The following is a 23,564-nucleotide window of genomic DNA, read 5'->3' as shown; positions in this document are numbered from 1 at the left end:
ACTGGGAATGATAAAAATATCACTTATATAACAAAACAAATGGGGCTGCTTAAACACTTACAATGCAGACTAAAAGAGGCAGTTATAAGGAAAGGTTTTAAGCTATAGACTGCTAACCTCGTATACAAGCAAGAACGCAAACTTCAACTCAGAATGCGCTTCATGATATCAGAACAACACACAACGTCTCATTACACTACCTCAGGCATAACTGAATAGTCAGATATGCAGCTGTCACTGATCTCCTACATCATCATTCACCCTCACACCAGAGGGCTTATGTCACCCAGTAGGAAAGCTTCCTATGATCCACACTTGATGCGGTGGAGAGTGGTCATATTCGCAAAAGGTGTAGAGAAAGAACTTGATGTGGTAGAAGAAAGCTAGCTAGAGTTTTGAAATTAGCTTACTTGTTTAACTCTAAAACAGCTAAAAAATTGAGCTCAACAGAAATTTTTTTACAAGTCGTGTCCTAGCGTAATCAAGGAGGACCAAAAAAAAAAAATATTGTTTCTGTGAAGATTAAACAGATTAGATAATAATTACCTTTCTTTTTTAGACTTCTCACTGGAACCAAATTATATTGACAGGTAGTTAATATGTTTACGCTCTCTTAATTTTACTAAGAGACTACTATTGTTTCATCCCATTTCCTGGTAGGTCATCAAATCTCCTGATTTTAATGTTTAACTTTAGGAAGATGTTTCCTGGTTTTGAATCAAATTTAAATTTCACTCCTCCAGACCTAATGATTTTCAGCATAATTTTGTTTATTAAATTTGATTTGATTTCAATAATGTGAATTGCTAAAGACCTTTGTTGAACTTTATATGAAAATGTAACCTGTGTTTTAATCATCTAATACTTGTATTTGATTTTATTTAGTAATGTACTGTCTGTTGATATAATTCTGTTTTACATCAACAGAGGGTACATTACTAAGTTTATCTACACAATAGTATGTATATTAATTATCAATTTTACGTAAGTACTTTGATTTATAAAAGCTTTCCTTCCGTACTCAGGATTTCAGTTTAAAGGTATGAGAAAATTACAATATGAAAATAGCCAGAGAATGTAAAATTAAAAGTATACAATTAAATATTAATATATTTTATGCCAGAATCATGTTATGAATAGTTCAGTAATTTGAATCATGTATTATAAAATTAATTGGAGTCAGTTTGAATTTCTTTTAAAATAGCTTACTACACAATGTGAAAAACCTTTTGGAAAAACTCTTTGCTTTTTGTATTGCAATGTTGGCAGCTATGATATCATAAGTAAAACTCCAAAGTCTTCTGCTGCATAATTGCAAAACAAAGGCGTTCATTTATTAGCACATGATCACCATTTTTGGTACGTAACAGAATTGTTGGTTTGGCACAAGATGCAATTCTCGCTGGTAGTTATATTCGTAAATTATGCAGTTAGAAATTTTTATTGAGCAGTTAAATATTTTTTTTTTTGGGGGGGGGTATTTTCTGATTATTCACATCCCTGCTAAAAATTAAACTTTTTGGCCAAGTTAAAAGTTAGCAACCATTTTCAAAATAATGTTGGACTAAGAATTGCATATAAAAGGAATCAATCAATAAAATTGAAAAGGCTGAAAACATCAGTAATAAAACACTTTTTTTCTAGAAATCCTTTTTTGCATATTTTCCTTATGTACACAATCTTTTTTCATGTAAAGAAACATCTGAGAATTGCACAAACTTGCCATGCTACAACTTCAGTATTGCATATTGAGCAGACAGACATACTATGCTTATATCTGGGTTTTCATGTGAATACTTTCTGTTGACATTGTGGGTTGTCACATAATTATTTTGGCAACATACTATTTTGTCTCATGAACTTTTCTTGTGACTTTTTGAGATAATCAGGATGCACCCTTTTTTTTTGTTTTATGTACAAAAACCTGTAAAATTAAAACTGCAACTAAAATTTTTAAAAAATTGAATGTATTTAAAAAAAGCAAGGTATATTTTAGTAAACGTAAAGATCTTTTGAACTTTGCTTTAATACACTATTAAGCATTAATCTTTCAAAATATCTTTTCTTTATAGGTCAATATATGCTACATCTTCATCATAATCTCAAAGGTTTAACTTCAGAATTATATAATTTTTAAGTACGTATATAGTTGAATATGTTTCATATAGCTAGTTTAAGAATGACTTCCTGTTGAATTTTGTTTCATATAACTGTTTAAGATTGACTTCCTGTTGATTTTTGTTTTCAATGTGGTATTATTATTATTAGAATCTTGAGCGGGGAAGCATGTGAATTTTGATTTATGAAACATTTTATTGTGATCATGTTTAACCGTTTGAGTCCGGCGCAGCGCGATAGTGCTTCTCTTGTTTTGTATCGAGAATGTGAAGACGCTGCTGTTGGTTAGTATACTTAAAAAAAAAAAAAAATAATAATAATTGAAAATTGAAAAAAAAAAAAAAAAAAAAAAAATTATTGAAATATTCAATGGTTTCGCATCAGGAGGAGGTACAGGTACTTCAGAAAAAGTATTCGATTCATTCGAAAAAATTGTATCCACGAGTAAAAACTCATCAATAATATCGTCATCGGAGGTACTTCATCATCATCACTGCTATCATTAATAACTTGTAATCTCTTAGAACGAATGATGATGTCACTTCCACTATCACTTTCAAGGTCATTTCTATACTCTTCATTATCACTTCTCATAACACAGTCACTTTCAAATGAATCAGAGCTTGACATGGGTTATTTCGTAATTATCAGTATAACACTTGGTAAAAAAATGAAAATAATTTCCAATTCCTATAAAACAACTGCTACTGATATCACTACAACTGCTCTCGATAATTGCGTAAAGTATACTAACCAACAGCAGCGTCTTCGCATTCTCGATACAAAACAAGAGAAGCGCTGTCGCGCTGCGCCGTATTTTTGGCATACAAGTGAAGTGCAATAGCGTTTCGCCGGACTCAAATGGTTAAGTAATTTATTATCAAAAATTATCTGAGAAAACAATTTTTTTGGAATATTATAATCCAAATTATGAATCAACAAATTAAATCTGAGATGTCATACATTTCCCAGTGGTGTAAGTGAATTCTGAGTTATGCCACAAATATATACATATAAGTTTGTGAATTTTCAGGATATAAAACATACAATTAATGAAATATTAAAGAATATTTTTAATTAAAAATAATTTATTTTATGTAATCATAATTTACTGCATTACACAGACTGACATTAACTCATATGGAATATAATGTTACAACAATATTAACAATTTCCCTGATCCAGCTTAGTTATCAAGTAGCAAGCTCGACTTCAAGCTGGATCAGGAAAATTGTTAATTCATCTACAAAGTTACAAGTTATTGATCTACAAATTCCACAACTCCCATTGTTTTATTGTAGTTAATTACTACCTTTGGTTTTGTTTTCACTTTTTTTATTTTGGGTCATTACTTCAAGAGTTTCAGAATCATGAAAAGATATAACATTTGTACAGTCAAAAGTTGTTAATCCGGACCTCAAAGCTACGAACTTGTCAACGCATTAATGCATTGACGCATGCGCGTAATACCTTTACACATGTGCATATGCATGCTCGTTTAATGTATAACGGACAGTATAAGCAAAGCTAAAATTATCTATTTCAGTTAATGTTGCAGATTGCGTTGTTCCTTAATCTTCGAATTGGATCCGGCTTATTATTTTTTGCAGACTGTTAGAGCAATTTTATAAAAGTAAGTTGGAACTTTCGACTATGTCAAACAGAATTTCCGATGCTGGAGCTGCCAAAGGATCTACAAAGGGAAAGAATGTTTCGATGTCCATTAAACAAAAAGTGGAGTTGCTGCAAAAAATGGATAAAGGCTTTTTTGTTTCTCTAACCATTCCGAAATGTTTATCAATTTCACGCTGCTTTGCATGAGAGGGGGGGGAAACGTCGCGGCGCACAATGAACTGGAAGTTGATCTGTCAGCACTATCCTTATCTTCAGGGCAGATGTTTTTATTTTATTTGGCTTATAATTCTTTACTAAATGTAGTATTTCATCTCGATGTACTCCGTCTTTGATATGATTTAAATCAAATTCCTCGTCATTATAAATATCTCAAATACAAATCAAATAGTTTTCTGGTTGCAATTTTCTAATTTCGACTATGCGTAATATATGCTTTACGCATGCGCGCGTTGAAAGAAATGTTTAACAAAGTAAACAAATAAATATTAAGCTTCTTTTTTGTCAATTTTGATACCCTTTAGATCATAATTTCTCTTTATTTCATAAATTACGGTTTCATATTTTTAATTTTATAATTTCTGCATGACATTTTACCAGATTTAAACTGATGATCTATAATCTGGAAAAATCTAAAATCCGGAATCGACGAAGTCCCGACAAGTCCGGATTAAAGACTTTTGACTGTACTTCCTTTTTGTACTTCCATTTGAAAGTGAGGATTTTGCTGTGTCTAAATGATATAACTTCAGCAGTTTTTTTACTTTTCAGCACGAAATCCTTTTTGTTTTATCTAACAGTTCCAACCACATCTGCTTGATAAGTCAAAAGGATATCGCATAATTCTGATGAAGAATAATAATTATGTAAGGTGATGCAGTACACTTGTTTCAATAATGGCATCATCAGAGTCATAACAACTTATGTAGTTACCGAGAGAGATCGGAATTTAGGATGAAACAAAGTACCTTTAACAGTGTATATAATAAATGACCATATATAACCAGAACTAGATTCGCTTGGCATGTATGTTTTGATGGCAAATTTTGATTTTTTTCAAGTGTATGTATTGGCACCACGATAAACGTCCTTTGTACAACATCACTGTTTCATCTGTGGTAATATCTCTTTCTGGAGTAATTGTTTTTTTATATATATTTTATTCAGATGCTCACAGATAGGCCAAATTTTGTAGAGTTTTGGGTTAGGATGATTTTTTTGGATCATAAGAATCATTGTTCACAAAATGCAAGTATTTTTTCATTTCACAGTATCAATTATATCACATAATCTTACAGAAAAAAGGAGTTTCTACTGAGGTTTTCTTAGTCCAATACATTCTTCAGGTTTTTTTTATAATACCTTGTAAAACTGAAGGCACAAGGAACAAATGCATTTCAAGTGCTGATACAAGTTTCCTTTCTCTTCTACCTTTCAGTTTCCTTTTTCAAACATTACCTGGTTGCTCATGATTAGTCTCTTTTACAATTATATCCACTATTTCATCATTTATAAAATGCTCATAATATTGTAAAACGCCTGCACTGGCTTGAAATGAAATATTAACTTTAGATAATAATTTGAACTGAAAACATGGAGGACAAATATCTGGGACATCCAGCATAATTTGGTTCCATTGGCACCCTGGTAAAGATTGCGCGGGATCGTCAAAACCTTCAGAATCAAAAGCATCTGAAAACTAGCTACTTTTGGAATTGCTTCTCGATTCTTCAAGACTTAAACCCTCTTATTCACTTGAACTGTTTATTTTACAAACATTAAATATGAAAAAGTGATGAGCACTGAAACTGCTTTCAAAACTTTCAAAATATGTTGTTCTAAAAGAAAAAATATTCTAAATCTACATACTACTGTTATCTAATCAAATTACAAGTACTGTGCTGCCATCTGTGAGCCATTCTGTGTAAATATAATTGATATGGTCACGCTAAAAATTGGTACTCCGTTAAATTTTTATTGCAAAAGCAGAGCCCGTGTGATATACGTGTGCGACAAAACTTATTCGTATTGGTTGCCCGTATGAGAGACGGGCCTGATGAGTAAGGGGTTAAGTTTTTTTAAAGGGAGATTGGCTAGAATTCACATTGTATATAAAGAAAACTACAAAAAGCACCTATGAAGCCAATGCATTCACTTGGGTTAATCCACCACTTTCATTGATATTAACCACTTTACCACTTTTATAATTTGTATCGTAACACTATTTAATAAGGAAAATAATAATATTGACACCAGCATTTTTTTATAAACAAATGCCATATGCTGAAGCAGCAGTGAAATTTCCAAAGATTACTGGAAACTTAGCATGTTTAGATGGAACTTGGAAACAGCAATATAGTTTTTTCCAGACATTAATGTATCGTCATCTTTTTTGCTGATTAATAAGTCATCCTAATTATCTAATAATAAGTAACACTGAGCACATCATGGCACTATTGTTAATGATGATGATTTATTAAATATCTTGTTTTATATTCTGATGCATCGTGGTGCCTACAGAATGAGATTATTACCAAGACATGCCCAGTTATTGTAAAATGGTTAAGACTTATGATCACCAGTATTTGATTTAATTTTTAGATCCTGATGATTTGAATTGCTGCATAGGTGTTTTCATGATTTTCCTCATATGTAGCATGAATACAAGGTATACTGCATGAATACAAGATCTGTATACTTTGCTGTAATTAACTAAAAAAAAAAAAAAAAAAAACTGTAGTAAAATAAAGTACTGGTAGCAGACTTACTCTAATATTGAATGCCCTGGGCTGAAATAGCTAAAAGTAAGAATAAAAGGTTTTAAACAGTTTAAGTTAATGTGATAATACAGTAACAAAGTTTGAGATCTGGAATTATGAGAAATTTGATGATTACAGAAATTTCTAGAATATTAGATCATAAGTTTGAATTTAGTAAGATGGCACATAGAAATTATAAAATTAAAAAAAAATAAATAGTTTTTTTTTAATAATAAAGCATTTAAGACCTTAAAAAAATTAGAATTTACCAAAAGAAAAGAGCTTAATATTTATTGGTTTTGTTTTATTAAATATTTCTTTCTGTTTAAGTTGTTTTAAGCTTTTTGTCCTATAACTTTCTCCTTAATTCTATAGATAGACATAATTTCTTATTTATTTACAAAATTCCTTTGTTCAAGTCCTGTAAAAGCTCTCTCAAGAATTTCTACTAGACTCTGAAATCTTTACATCTTCTGCAACCTCTTTGTCACTTTCTTCACTACTGGCAGCAATATTAATATTTTATGGATTTCAGCAATAGTATTTTCTGGATTTAAAACCATGCTACATATTTTGCCATCCATTAGTTGACTGATGATTGGGGCATTGTCATGGCATTGGAAAACTTTTGTTATATCATCTTCATTTATTATCCTTTTTTTTTTTTTTTTTTTTTTCACAAATTTCATTAGTTGGAAAATTTCACCTTTTGCTTGCCATATCTGGAAACCTTCAAATTCATAGCTATCATCATCACTGTGAAATATAATTACTGGTCATAATTTATACCAGGCATTTTTTTAAATACTTCCAGACATGTTATTAATGACATTGCAGTGCTCTGCACAGAAGGCTCTATCTTAAAATGTTTTGGCAGTTCATTATTAGTGTTGTCACTGGAAATTTAATACAGATTTTAAAAAGACTACTTTATATGTGTATTATACCATGCACGGCACTTCTGCATCCATTGGCTGGATGATGGATGTACAATTTGGTGGAAAGAATAAGACAGAGACATTATTTTTTACTAAAACTTAAGTGAAGTATGAGTTGAGCAGTTGTCTCTATTCGAGATAATTTTTGCATCAGCTGGTAAAACAACCAGTTTCAAATGTTGCCTTGCCTCAGGTATGAAATAATTTTCAAGCCAATCATTCTTTAAGTGTCATTCATGCTCTTTTATTTGAATGATAGATGACTGGGAATATCTTTAAATACTAAAAGATCATCTTTTTTTTTTTTTTTTTTTTTAAATTATGAAGAGTTTACATTTACGCATTACGACAGTATTTGCACATGCCAAAATTGTCAGTCTCACTTTGTAATCTTTAACAGTTGGGAGCCTGTTCTGCAGAGGTTATCAAATTATTTCAGGACACTTATTGCCAGAAAAGTTCAACTCTGTGAGTGTTATAAATTTGCTCTGGAGATAAATTAAAATTTTCCTTATTTAATGAGTTTGGTGAATTTATGTGTAAATTGTTCAGCTGCATCAATATCAGATGAAGCTTTATTGCTTGAAATTTTGAACTGCCATATATCATAGTGATTTTTAAATTTGATTAACTGATTATTTAATATGTGTACTGAGTTTTAAAGTCTTTTCCTTCATTAAATATTTCAGCTTGAGCCATTAACATTGGTCCCATCAATGGCATGCCCTCACTGCAACACTGTCCTGCCCATTCACTCATTTCATTGTTAGTACTGTCATTTTTAGCATAACAAGGGATTTTTCTATTATTCAAAATTTTGGTCATAGTTTGCCCATAGTTAACATCCATAGCCAGCAGGTGTTTGAAAGGGATAATTCCAGGATCTCAGTTAGTTGCATTAGTCAGTGTATTGCATTTATTTCATACCTACTTTTTTTTTAGTATTATATTTTCCATTACTTTTATAAAATTGACCTTTGTAAAGAAGAAAAAAAAATTGTTAGTAGTCTGAAGATCTGGATATTGGACACCCAGATTTCAGACTTTATATTGTACTAAAAACTTAATAAAATGAAAGTCAGTCAAACTGTCTTTAATTTGCAATAGCCCCTTACATGTTTCTAATTTGATTATTTCTCTTTTTTGTCTTACAGTAATATATTTATAATAAATCTTTCATATCTGCATCATTTCAAAATTGATTTTAGTCATGTGATTCATATATAAAGTTTGTAACACATGTATTTATATAATCCAGAAAGACCTTATTTGCAAACTGAAACCTTATCTAGTGAGTGGAAATAAAAACTAAAGCATCGCTAATGTCTTTGTTGGAGCAGTTACTAATCTGTGTTTCCTGTGTAAATAAATATACATGGCTAGATTCACACTGAATGCTGAAGAAGATAATACTATAGTTTCTTAAGAGATTTTTTCCCACAAGTTTTCTAGGCATCATATTTTTTGTCAGGTTTTGTTGTGTAACTAGTACATGTTCATTAATAAAAATTATGATAAAAATGATAAACTGCATAAAATCATGATCTCTTAAAAGCAGATATTGTGTACTAATGTCTGAAGAATATGGGAACTCACCATAAGTCTTCCACTTCACATTGAAATAGTCTTGAGGAAAAGTGTTGCCATGTTTGATTAAATTGCATGCATTTGTAGTTGCATTTTTCATGGATCATAACATTGTAACGGCAGTGGCTTAAAATAATGAAGATCAGGTATGTAAAATGGTGTATTGGTCAAAATTTGTAGAAAGGTGGCATGAAATGAATCTGTCATTGCTAGGGTAAACATCACAGTTCTTGATGCAAAAAACAAAGTTTCTTAAATTTATATATTGAGTAAGTGCAAAGGAAAAGAAGGCAATGATTGCACCCATCTTACAAAATAACTTCAGGTTTCAAGAAAAAAATACAGAAAAATATTCAGGCACATATCTAAGCTTTGAAAGAATCATTATATATATATATACAGTCAAAAGTCGTTAATTCGGACACCCATAATTCGGAATGATCTATAATCCGGACATCAAAACTAAAAACTTTCTGCGCATGCGCCGCGTTGACACATGCGCAGAGGCGTTCACGCGTGCGCGTAAGACCTTTTACGACTGCGCATATGAGTGTGTGCAAGTGCAGAATACGTTTTAGTGTGCGCATTTTATGTATAATGGACGTATAAGTTAAAATTATCTAATTATCTATTTCAGTTAATGTTGATGATTGCGTTGTTCCTTAATTTTCGAATTGCATCCGGCTTATTATTTTTTGCAGACTGTAAGAGCAATTTTATAAGGTAAGCTTAAACTTTCGATTATATCAAATAGAATTTCCGATATATATTTGTTAATATGTAAAGGATCTGAAGCGAAAGTATGTTTTGAAATCCGAAATCTGTTTATCAATTTCACGCTGCTCGGCGGCGGGCGCGTAATGAATTGGAAGTTGATTTGTCAGCACTATCCTTATCTTCAGCGCAGATGTTTTTATTTTATTTGGCTTATAATTCCTTACCAAATGTAGTATTTCATCTCGATATGCTCCGTCTTTGATATGATTTAAAACAAGTTCCTCGTCATTATAATTCTCTTCCGATAGCGAAGAAACGTGACAGAGGTTATTGAAAACAAAAAAATTTCGATTGACAAATTAGTCGGTGTTCTTGACACAGCAATTATAGGACTTGAACGGCGGAACTTTGTAATTGAACAAGAAATTATGTCTGTTTAAAGAGAAAGTATTATCACATGAAACGAAGCAAAACTTAAACAACTTACATTGAAAGAAATGTTTAATAAAGTAAACAAATAAATATTAAGCTTTTTCTTTTTGCAAATTTTGATACCCTTTAGATCATAATTGTTCTTTATTTCATAAATTACGGTTTCATATTTTTAATTTTAGAATTTCTGCATGCCATCTTACGAGATTTAAACTGATGATCTATAATCCGGAAAAATCGATAATCCGGAATCGAAGTCCCGACGAGTCCGGATTAACGACTTTTGACTGTATATATACAACCACAATATATAAATCTACAACCAACACATATATAAATTTACAACCACAAGAGTTAAATTACTACAAACACACCTACAGATATATTGATGACCTTATTACAATTAATAATTTTGGTAAAATTGAACACTCCGAGATTTATCCAAATTGTCTTACACTTAATAAAACTAATAATTCACAAAATAGCATAGACTTTCTAGATCTTCAAATCATTAACTACAAAAAAATTTTACTTTTTCACAAAACAAGAAACTTCAATTTCAATACTAACAAATTAATAAATTGGAACTCCAACATATCCAAAAAAGTAATTAACAATACAATAATTAATCAAATACAACGAATTAAAATTATATGCACAGATACAATAGATTTACAACGCAAAATTTTGCTCCTTATTAAAATTCTCAAAAATAATCTAATACCCATTCAATTTATTAATCATTGCCTTAAAAGAGCAGGCGTTAAATACTCAAATCATTTAACTGATATCATTTAACTGATAGGGATATGATAATTTGTTCCTAAACCTGAGAAGGCGGTATAAGTTGGATGACTATCAGTTGAAGGATTTGTATATAGTGTAATTACTCAGTTGTATATATTGTAAAAAGCTAATTGTCTTCAGACTTATGCTGTTACTGAAAAAATGGGCCTATTTCATGATTTTAATCTGTCTAATAGCTCTTGGACAGTGAAAATTCCTTTTTTCCTTTCTTAAATTCTTAATCATTGCGACACGACAATTAGCCAGAAATTAATTAATTTCCATTCACTAGTATTTTCAAAAAAATCTTAACAGACAGTTTCACTCAAATAAGAACTCCACATAATACATCCCTCAAGAATTCCAAGTCCCACCCACTACCATAAATTACTTCACCCAAGTCTTACCGACTGATATTATTCAAAGCCCCCACTGATGCTAAGAATTTTCAGACACCCTACACTTATGACACGAAGAGAACACTTTGCCAACTCCCCACTAGAAAGAATGTAAGTTACTTAATACCTTTTCTGGCCTTTATATCTTCATGTACATTCACTGTTCTTATTATATTTTTTATATTATTTTTGGTTTGTTTTTACAAAGTTTGCATTATTTATCTTTTGTAATCTTCTATGTTTATTTCAACTTTATTTTGAATTCTATTTCATAATGACAATTCCAATGTTTAATTTTTACAAATAATATAGAACTCAAATGCATAAACATGAGTGTGTCGGGGACGGTTACTCGAGTTTTTTCGGATTTCTCTACAGAAATTGCTTTTTACTCCAAATTGAATTGGCTAAAATGCTTCATAAGAATAAGTTCTTTGAGTATCAGCATTGGTTCGTAATCCCTTCTATTCGCGGAAATATTTGGCTTGACTAGAATTGCCGGTTTGGCTTTACCTTATAACTCGAGTAAAGACGAAACACCTTCGTATTTACGTATTTTTATTACTTATTGTTCATTGAACGGGAGTTGGTTTGTTCCCCTTGATAAGTCAACTAATTTCCGATCAATGACAATGATTACATGTTTGTATTTTTATTTTTCCTTTTTAGAATTGAAATTTTGTTCTTCATGATGATTTAATTCCAGTCCCCATTAAAACATTATTAACATTTTACTTTCAAGTTACTTCAAAACATCTTTCAAAATATAACTTACCAGTATAAATTCACTCTTTTAAAATAATTCTACTTTAATTAAACTTAGGAGATAATATAATCAATATTGTTTAGGAAATAAATTATATATATATATATATATATATATTAAAGAAACTAAAGAGAAAGTACTTGAAAGACTTGGAATGGATTGTGTTCATTGTAAACAAAAAGCTATCCACCTTAAACTCAGAGGAATATGAGGTCCTCATACATTTGATGTCTCACAGGAAACTGAAAATTACTTTTTAAAACCACAACTAGAGTTTCGGCTACATGCAAGATGAATTCAAAATCTTGTTTAAGCAAAATTAGACTACTGTCTCTCTCAACTACATATTAGTGTTAAGCATGTTTTTTCTCCTATATGAGTGGGGGGGGGAACTGCACAGAATCCACATCGGAGCACAACAAGCTATTGACTTGCAGTTATCAACAGTTGAATTAAAATTAGAAACTGTGCATAACAATGCAACCAAAGGCTCTCTTTAAATATTTTTGCTATTTATGTTGTATCTTAATTTAGGCACACAGTGCACTATAGCTGCTTAACAGAAAAATTAAATTGCCATAATCTTCTAGAAGAAGCAATAACAATTTCAAATTATGAATCAATGACTATGTAATGAATGAATTTATATTTCAAATTAATTGTATGTAGTAATTAGTTTACAGGACCCACATTTATGTAACAACCTCAGTGATACTCTCAGCAGTAATGTAAACTATCTGTTGTAGTGCAAATTTTGTTTTATTAAACGTTATGTATGACTAACTTTTGACAATGTTAGGAATAAATTGAGATATTATGGTGAATTTCAATGTTTTTAAAATAAAATTTAATATTATAGACTTTAAATAACTATTTAAATATTTCCTTATTTTGTATTCTCTTACTCTCCGTACCAGTAGTTCTCAGCAGGGGCAACACCTTTTTAAACAGAAACCCAACCACCAGATCATGATGTCACAAACTGGTGGCTGACAAATATGTGTTTTTAAAGATTTACTAAAAGAATGGTTTCTTCTAATGATATACAAGGTGTGTTCGAAAAGTTCGGTGAATTTTACCATAAAAAAAAAAAAAAAAAAAAAAAAAGGAAACAAGAGAAACAAGCAAAATAGCTTTACTGGCCTTCAAAATATTCACCATTAGCAACAATACACTTTTGACATCGGGTGTACAATTGTTAGAAACTGTCTGCAATTGCTTCTTTCGGTATGACTCGAATTGTCATGCGTTGTTGGATCTCAGTAATGTCGAAAAGTGTTGGTCTTTCAGAACTCCTTTGGGGCAGGGAAACAGGAAGAAGTCCGCGGGAGCCAGATCTGGAGAATATGGAGGGTGATCCAAAACTGGAACCTGGTGCCTGTCGAGGAATTGGGTTACATGGATAGCAGTGTGCGGCCGGCTGTTGTCATAGAGCAGATTCCACTGTGCATTCCGGTAATGTGGCCAAATCCAGCGTGTGCGTAGCAGCAGCCGTTTCAAAACCCCCTCGTAGTATTCCACATTGACAGTTGTAGCTGCAGGTACAAATTCATGATGGATCAAACCCTTACTGTTGAAAAAGACAATCAACAACATCTTGATCCTGGATTGTATCAAACGACTTTTTTTGGGAGGGGGTGATGACGTTGAACACCAAGCTGTGGATTGCTGCTTGGTTTCCGGATTGTATTAATATCACCACGACCTATCCCCTGTAATTATTTTTTCCAAGAATTGCGGATTCTGGTCACATATGTCGATAAAATCTCCAGAGGTTTCCATCCGGTATTGCTTTTGCTCGTTTGACAATGAGTGTGGTACAAACCAGGCTCATATCTTACGTTTATGCAAATGTTTGTGCACAATGGTGCTCACACTGTCTATTCTTATCTGCAATTCGCCAGCTATCATTCTTAAAGATAGTCGTCGATCTGCCGCATGCATCCGTCGAACTCGTTCTACATTGTCTGGAGTTGTGCTTGTTGTAGGGCGCCCCGACTGCGGCTCATCTTTGACATCCTCCTTTCCGTCTATAAAGCGTTTAAACCACTCATAAACATACTTTTTACTCACTGCTTCCTGACCGTGAACTTTCATTAACATGTCATGTGTCACCGTCGCCGTTTCGCCTAACTTGAAGCAAAACTTTATGCGTTGCTCCATGTCACACCGACAGTCTTTCTCACACTGACTGTGTTAAACTGCTCATAGCGTGCGCTTCCTCTTATCTGTCGTAAAATTAGATGGCTCTAGTTAGATGGCTCTAGATGACATTTCTCTCACTGCGTCTGCATGAGTGCAAGACCCTAACCGGCGCGGTTTTTTAATTATGAGACCAATCGCCGAACTTTTCAAACACACCTTGTAGATACATATAATTTTTCTTTTTACTTCATATATATATAGAGAGAGAGCTGAAGATATATATTTTCAATTCATTCACAGATATAATATTGGAAACATATTCCCCATATGTATAAAATACATTATATATTATTAATTTTTATACTCTTATATTATATGTTTACAGTTAAAATAATGCTTTAAAGTGAATTTGAAGAAAAATTGAAGAATTTTAAGAAATTTTGATTTCAAGAAAAATTGCTTTGTCAGCTTTTTCCTCTTATTCTTGATAGTTAAAACATTTTATTGACATGCCTGATATTACTTATGATAGAAATTTCTGAAAATGACGAATTTTTCATAAATTTCACTTTATTGTATGTAATTTTAAAAATAAAAAATTTGACTATGCATAAAATCTCAATTTCATGAAAAGGGTAGATTTGTATCTCTAACAGGTGTCAATCATTCGTTAATACTTTGTCAAAGGTGACCTTGAGCATGCCGCTACTATAGAGGAGAAGGGGATTAAATTAACAGAATTAAATTTCTCCTAATGTTGCAATCAGTTATTAAAGGGAATGGTGATCGTAAACATATTTTTTGATTCGATGATAAGCAGATTTTCTACAGTTGATTTTAAGTTAGGTTACTCACATTCATTCCACATTCTAAAATTCAGAAGCATTTATGGTCTTTGAAAGAGTACACAATAACAAGCCGTGATAACAAAAAAAGGAAAATTGAAGGAAAAGTGAGATTTTTTTCAAGAAAAGTGGTAGATAATTAGATAATTTTAGCTTAGCTTATACTGTCCGTTTACGCAATGTATAACGGACGGTATAAGCTAAGCTAAAATTATCTAATTATCTATTTCAGTTAATGTTGCAGATCGCATTGTTCCTTAATCTTCTAATTGGATCCGGCTTATTATTTTTTGCAGACTGTTAGAGCAATTTTATAAAAGTAAGCTTGAACTTTCGATTATGTCAGAAAGAATTTCCGATTCTGGAGCTACCAGAGGATCTATCTACAAAGCAAAAGCATGTTTCAAACAAAAAGTGGAATTGCTGCAAAAAATGGATAAAGGCATATCCTTTGTTTATCTAACCGTTCCGAAATCTGTTTATCAATTTTACGCTGCTCTGCGCGGGGGGGGGGGGACGTCGCGGCGCGCAATGAACTGGAAGTTGATCTGTCAGCACTATCGTTATCTTCAGGGCAGATGTTTTTATTTTATTCGGCTTATAATTCCTTACTAATTGTAGTATTTCATCTTGATGTACTCCGTCTTTGATATGATTTAAATCAAATTCCTCGTCATTATAAATATCACGAATACACATCAAATAGATTTCTGGTTGCAATTTTCTAATTTCGACTATGCGTAATGTATGCTTTACGCATGCGCGCATTGAAAGAAATGTTTAATAAAGTAAACAAATATTAAGCTCTTTTTTTTTTTTTTTTTTTTTTAAATTTTGATACCTTTAGATCATAATTGCTCTTTATTTCATAAATTAGGGTTTCATATTTTTAATTTTATAATTTCTGCATGCCATATTAACAGATTTAAACTGATGATCTATAATCCGGAAAAACTAATAATCCAGAATCGCCAAAGTCCCAACAAGTCCGGATTAAAGACTTTTGACTATATTCTGCATTGGAAGGTCATTTTTGAAGTGATAAGGCAAGTGAATTAAAATCAAAACTAAATTTTCAGCAAGTGAATAAAGAATTTTAAAATAGCGTTCGTGTTAGTTACATGATAACAGAAAAAATTACTAAGCACAGAAAATCCTTTGCTGAAGGAGAATTTGTAAAAGAATGTCTTCAGAATGCAGCTGATGTGCTTTGTCCATTAAGTCATATCGAATATTAACTTGTCTGGTGTGACAGTAGCGAGGCACATAGAGGATCTCGCAACAGATATATTCAGTAAATTAAAATCCAAATCCAGAACATTTGAGTTTTATTCTGCAGCAATGGATAAATCAACAGATGCTACACAAAAACCAGTTTTATTCATGGTGTTGATAGAGACTTCTCAATTATAGAGGAATTAGCCAGTGTCGTTGCACTTAAAGGTAAACATGAGGAATAGACTTGTATTCGAGTCTGACACAAACTTTGGATAAATGCGAGTTAGACTTCAGTAATATATCTGCTATAACCACGAATGGTGCCAAATCTATGACTGGAGAGAAAATAGAAGTAACAAAAATACTCAAATCTGATGTTAAGGCAAATGGAAATAATACTATGATGACTTTCCATTGCATCATTCACCAAGAAAACTTGTGCAAGAAGTCCTTCTCAAACTTTGAACATGTGATGAAAGCTGTTGTAAGTCATTAATTTCATTCGGTCTTAAAAACTTGATCACAGGCAATTTCAACAGTTCTTGAGTTATTTGGATGCTGAATATGGTGATGTTGTGTATTATGTGGAAGTTCTTTGGTTGAGCCGAGGAAAGATCCTTCAGCGCCTGTTTTCTTTGAAGAGCACAGTTCAATAATTCAGGAAATCTAAAGGGAAATCTATTCACAATTTCAGTGATGAGAAATGGTTGAGAGACTTTGCATTTCTTGTCGATGTTACAGGTCATCTCAATGAGTTAAACCACCACTTACTGAAAAAAGATCTACTCGTTTATAATTTTTATTAGTTTGTGAAAGCTTTTGAGACAACCCTGTGGAAAAGTCAGTTGCTAAATAAGAATTCCACTCACTTTCCAAAATTGATGGAGTGTGTGAAGAACTCTACAACATGGAATTCAAATAATTATGTACAATGCATTTCAAGTTTGAAAGAGGAATTCAAAAGCAGATTTTCTGATTTTCGTGAAAATGAAATTTTTATGAGAATTTTCTTCTTGCTATTTTCAGTAGATGTTGGAAGTGTTACACCTGAACTTCACTTAGAATTGAAAGATTTACAGTGTGAGACTTTGCAGTAAAATGCAAGTTTTTTGAAAATCCTACATTAATTGATTTTTATTTGAAGTACGTGACCGAAGACAAGTATCCAGGCATTTGTAAACATGCACTCTTCATGTTTTCTATCTTTGACAGTACATATACACTCAAGAGCCAAAACATTATGACCACCTGTCAATAATGAGTTGGGAAACTTTTGGCACGCAACACAGCTTCAACTCGCCTTGGCCCTGAGCCCACAAGTCCTTCATAGATGGCTGGAGACAGATTGTACCAGATGTTGTAGCAACAGTCACGTAAATCCGAGATATTGCGAATTGGTGGTCTTTGACCTCTGAGCTGCCGTCCCATGACATCCCAAATGTGTTCTATCGGATTGAGATCCGGTGAGTTAGGCCGCCAGGACATTAACTGGAAGTCAGCATCATGTTCCTGAAACTACTCCAACACAATTGTAGCCTTGTGACACGGGGCGTTGTCTTGTTGGAACATTCCATTTCCAGCTGGAAAAACAGAGGCCATGTAAGGGTGCAATTGGTTCGCAATGATGTTCATATACCCTGTAGCATTCATGATCTGCTCTACCACAACCACGGGTCCCAGAGACGCCCAAGAGAACGTCCCCCAGAGCATTATACCACCACCACCAGCCTGTATATGACCTACTGTGCATTGAGGGAGCAACTGTTCACCTGGAAGACGGCATATCCTGACACGGCCATCGGCATGATGAATGACAAACCGTGATTCATCTGACCAGGCAACTTTCTCCCACTGATCCATGGACCAGTCGCGATGTTCCCGGGCCCAGCGCAGGCGCAGTTGGCGATGACGCTTGGGTCAGCAAAGGCACACGAGTGGGACGTTTGCTGCGTAGCCCCATATCCAACAGTGTGCTTCTATACCTTTCTACTTAGCCCTGCATTGTATTCGACTGTCAGCTGAGCCACTGTCTGGCTCCGGTTTTGCTTCATCATGCGAGACAGTCTCTGATGACCTTTTTCTTTGATAGCGTGTGGATGTTCAACACCATGTTGTCTAGTGCTGGTTTCACCAACATTCATCCACTTTTCATACATACTAACAACTGTAGATCGCGAACAACCCACGAGTCGTGCAGTTTCAGAAATACTTGTTCCGAGCCTTCGAGCCATTACAATCTGCCCTCTATCAAAGTCGCTTAGATCCGCAGCCTTTCCCATCACACACAGAAGTAAGTGAAATAATGATTCTTCAAACTCTCCAGCAGCAGTTAAATACCACTTCCACCTGATCACGTGCCTCTTACGTCATCCAGGCATGTTCATCGCAAAATGTAGGGCTGGTCATAATGTTTTGGCTCTTGAGTGTATATGTGAACAGGTTTTTAGTAAAATGAAAATCCTAAAATCAAAAACAAGAACACGGCTGAGAGACAGACATTTGGAGGAAACTTTACGAATTGCAGCAACACAGATTAAACCTGATATTGAAGCTTTAATCAAGCAAAAACAATGTCAAATTTCACATTGAAACTAAAGTAACTACCATCTCCCGTCAGTAAGGGTAAAGTTTTTCCCCCCTTTTTTTTCGTAAGTGCATTTTTTTAACATTGTTCTGTGCGATCATCATACTTTTTTTTCATAATTAATTAAACATTTTAATTAGATTTCCATTTGACTTTTTGGAACCAATGTATATATATATATACAAATCTGTAACACTATCTTTTTGCTTAGAATCAATTGTAGTCTTGCAAAACAAACCTTCCTATTTTATATAAATCTCCTGATTACACTATTTTTTGACAGACATGTGGCACGCAGATCTTTCTGAATTTTTGATGTGGCCCTCGGGCACGATAGGTTGAAGACCCCTACTTTAAAGTAATGGTTGGCTTTTAATAAGTAACATTAATGAAAAGTTAGAATTTCCCTCCATACTAATAATATTCAAGTCACTTAATTGCATAAAAAGTATATTGGAAGGATATATAGAAATATTTTTAAGGATATTAGAAGCTTTTAAATTTTAGCAGGGCAGATTTATAAGCACAAAAGTTTCCATTAAAGAAACTTACTCTATATACACATATATACACAAATTGTATTACAGTTCTTTCTTGTTTTTAGTAAATAGCAAGGTATTAGCTGAGGTTTCCAATCCCCATTACCAGAGTGTACGTTGTAGAGTTTAATTAAGTCAGGAAAAGTGCTATGACATAATAGGATACCGGACATCCCTTGCATTAACACTCCATCCTTCCCTCCACCAATAATGAAATTCACGATTTTTTTTCCCTTCTGCTGTCATTTTACCAAGTATTTTAATAACATTTTCAAAATGTGCTTGTTTTTATTACATTTAAATTGTAGATTTTTCATATAAAATAACATTAAATGAAAATAGTTGCTCATTTTCCCTTCTCTCTTCAGTGCTTCTTTACAAAATAATTTTGTTGAAGACAAATATTTGGGACAAGCACTGAAAGTTGAGGGAACAGCATTTCCTTTCAAACATACTTGTTTTAATGGAACATCTATTTTCTTCCCCATTTTTTCATCGTATTTCTCAGAAACATGCTGAAAATCTTTCTCATGGAAATATAATTCACAGACCTAAATCCGGCAAATGTAAAATTGACTTAATTAAATTAATTTTTGGCGATTTCCATTGGCGCAATTGTTGGCGCGGTTTTGATAGTCATCAGCCATCTTGAAAAATGCTGTTTTTACGTATTTTATGCATATAGTAAAGTATTAGAAACTTTAAAAAAATAAATATCGTTAAAAGTAATGAATGAATTTTTTGTTGAAAACATTGTTTTTTAAGATGGCTGGCAAATGTAAATAAATACATTTACTAAGAGTATAAAATGCTAAAGTAAGGTTAAATTATTACTTTCATATAAAAGAATAAAGACACCACTATAAAAACATTGCGCCAGCATTTAATTGGATTAAAATACTGCTTAAATTGAATATTGAATTAAAAACATCATACCAACGTTTAAAAGAATTAAAATATTACTTAAATACTTTAAAATAAGTTTTAAAGGATTTAATTATTTAACATTAAAACATATGTGGAAATAAATATCTTAGGAATTTTTGAAAACGTATTAATTTTTTAATAAAAGTTGAAGTATACAATTATAAAATAAAAGAAAATTATGTACTTACATTTTTTAAAGTATTTTACCTGTTGTGTATTGATAAGTACCAGGGGAAAAAAACGATCTTCATCTGTGATCCACATCTCTCGCACTTCATTGGAGAAGCAATTAGCGAGGTTTTCTCCAAAAATTTAAAATAAATTTCCTCTGATGCTATTAACAATTTATAAATAAATCTTTGATTAGGAAAGCCAAGTTGGCAAAATAAGGTCTCAAAGGGCAATTTTTTTATTCCAATACGAATAATTCTTGGTAATTACCAATAACAACATTAATCTTCGAAACGGACATATCCATTCCATTTGAAATCTGAGGAATTCGAAGAGATGAATAATAAAATTTTAAAATGGCGCGGTAATGCACAAATATTCAGTAACCAATCAGGGAGCTGATTACATTACGCATAGAATTAAAATTATTTAAATAATCATTCATAATAAAATCATTTTTAAAACAAATGCAAAATTAAATTGTATTTTAATATTTAACAGCCATAGATAATGTTTAAAACATTAGATTAAATTTATAGATATTAATAAAACCAATTACTTTTTAAGTAAGGTGACATCAATGATTACATCATCCACAACATAAAATTATATAAAATATTATAAACAACAAAGTTTTTATTTCAAATAAAAATGCAAAATTAAATTGATTTTTAATATTTAGAAGCCATAAATAATATTTAAAACGCGAAATTAATGCATAATAAAACGCATTATTTTTTAAATAAAAGGACAACAAAGTATCGGTTACCATAAATAACTTATCCGGCAATGGGTTTACCATTGCTGGATAAGTTATTAGTTGTATAAATTATTAGTTGTTATTAGTTGCCGTTATTAGTTATAAGTCGTATTACTGGCCAAAAGAAAAATTGCCAAAATCTGTGCAGCCGTCTACCAAAGTAGCACCAAAAATTACAATGAAATAAGCTATATCACTTAATACAAATATTAATTATCCTAATAAAAAAAATTAACCAACTTTCCGTTGAAGAAAAAAAATCATGCAAAACTTTTCAGTATCTTACATACAGTGAAGTAAGCAAAAAATAACATGAAAGAAACTCAAAAAACAAAAAATTCCGCGCACTATTTTACTCTGCAGAACAACTTTATAAAAAACATCAATAAAAATGTATTATATATATAAAAAATGACAATGAAATATGCCAATCTCTTAAAAACAGTGACATAAGAAATACGATGAAAAATTGTTGCCAAACCCATATTTCTAAAAGAATGAAACTATTCAAAATGATGCGATTTCATCAAAAATCTATCAACAACAATAAGAAAGGAAAATTGTTGCCGAAATCACATTTTTAAAGATGTGAGATGTGAGAAGTGTACTCGGGAGCTTCATTTAAAAATTTTTTTTAAATACAAAATATTACCATTTTTCCTAAATTCTTTTTATAAAAGCAGTCGCAAGGATGAAAGTTTAACGTGTCCAAAAATCAAAGAAAAAGAAACTGTACACTTTTAAACATAAACTTTTTTAGAAAAAATCCCGTTGAAAATCCCGTTAAGCTCACTTTGTTAAATAAATTCGTATTTAATCGATTTATTGAAACACGAAATTTATTTTAAGCTCGAAAACTAGCTAAGTGTCTACATTTCGTGACAATGGAAAATGGAGTGCATAGAGTAAAATCTCGCTTTCCTATAGCTCATTATGTCTCAAAATGACGCGATTTCGTCACAAAACATAAAAAAAATTCGAATTCGAATTTCAAAAAAATTGCTTCGAGGTGCAGTGGCTTTTGTCTAGATTCACTTATGTACCAAATTTCGTAGCCATGAGTCTATTAGCTTACACGCAGCGTGAACAAAAGACACACACACAGACAGACTCTTTGCTTTATTATTCCGTGTAACCATAAGTAAGATTTCCTGTAATGCAATTTATTTTTTAACAAAACGGGTAATATCAAACATATGTGTCTTTATTTCCCACTCTGGGCGAGGGGGAGAAAAGGATTCTTAGTAACAGTGGCATAAGGTTTAATAATATTTCAATTTTCATGAATTGGGAATTTAATTTATTTCTTATTTTATACAAAACTATGCACTTTATATTACAATTAAAAAAAAGCATATGTATTCCTTTCACAGTCTTTACAAAACTTATAGTATAAAAATGCATTAAATATTAAATTAAATACTTTCATTTTCTGCTATATGCGTATGAAGTTAAAAGTTCCAAGTTATAAAATTAACAAAAAGTAAAAAATTGCAAATTAAAAAAATTAAGTGAATATTTAGCATTTAAGTCAATAGTGATTACTTTACACAATATTATACACAGTGGTATATTGAAATGAAATTCCTTAATATTAACTTATCCATTCTTTTAAATAAATACGGAAGCAAATGCCTTAATAAATTTAAATTTCAAGTTAGGCTTAACTTACCCTAGAATACTTCGAAATTGTAAAATTTTCTCGTGGTATACATCATGTTTAGGAAATGTATATACAGTATAGAGTCCATAATCCGGACTCATCGGGACTTTGGCGATTCCAGATTAAGGGTTTTTCCAGATTATGGATCATCAATTTAAATCTGGTAAGATGGCATGCAGAAATTATAAAATTAAAAATATGAAACTGTAATTCATGAAATAAAGAGCAATTATGATCTAAAGGGTATCAAAATTTACAAAAAAAGCTTAATATTTATTTGTTTACTTTAGTAAACATTTCTATCAATGTAAGTTGTTTAAGTTGCTTCATTTTTTGTGCTAATACTTTCTCTTTAATTTTATAAACAGACATACTTTCTTGTTCAGTTACAAAGTTTCACTGCTCAAGTCCTGTAATTGCTGTGTCGAGAATACCGACTAACTTGTCAATCGAAATTTTTTCGTTTTCAATAACGTTCTCTGTTACTTTCTTCACTATTGGAAGTGTGCGTGGGTAAATGCTTTACTGGCTTTACACGCGTGCGCAGAGGACGCGCGCATCAAACGCACATGCGTATGT

General features: G+C 31.9%; 1 protein-coding gene across 3 annotated transcripts in view; it reads left to right on the top strand.

Annotated features, from left to right (window-relative positions):
- LOC118198534 (FGFR1 oncogene partner 2 homolog) overlaps positions 1-23,564 on the top strand; it is a 79,737-nt gene that overhangs the window by 26,517 nt on the left and 29,656 nt on the right. The window contains exon 2 of one of the 3 annotated variants that reach the window (XM_035370228.2): positions 2,073-2,137. The exons of the other annotated variants lie outside the window; for them this stretch is intronic. The gene's annotated coding sequence lies outside the window, so the exon portion shown is untranslated. The remainder of the gene's footprint in view (positions 1-2,072; positions 2,138-23,564) is intronic. 3 annotated transcript variants of the gene reach the window in all.

The sequence above is a fragment of the Stegodyphus dumicola genome, chromosome 8, assembly GCF_044657685.1.
Source record: "Stegodyphus dumicola isolate Sdum_Otavi_A_Nest chromosome 8, ASM4465768v1".
NCBI lineage: Eukaryota > Metazoa > Arthropoda > Arachnida > Araneae > Eresidae > Stegodyphus > Stegodyphus dumicola.
This window is presented reverse-complemented; position numbering and strand designations above follow the sequence as displayed.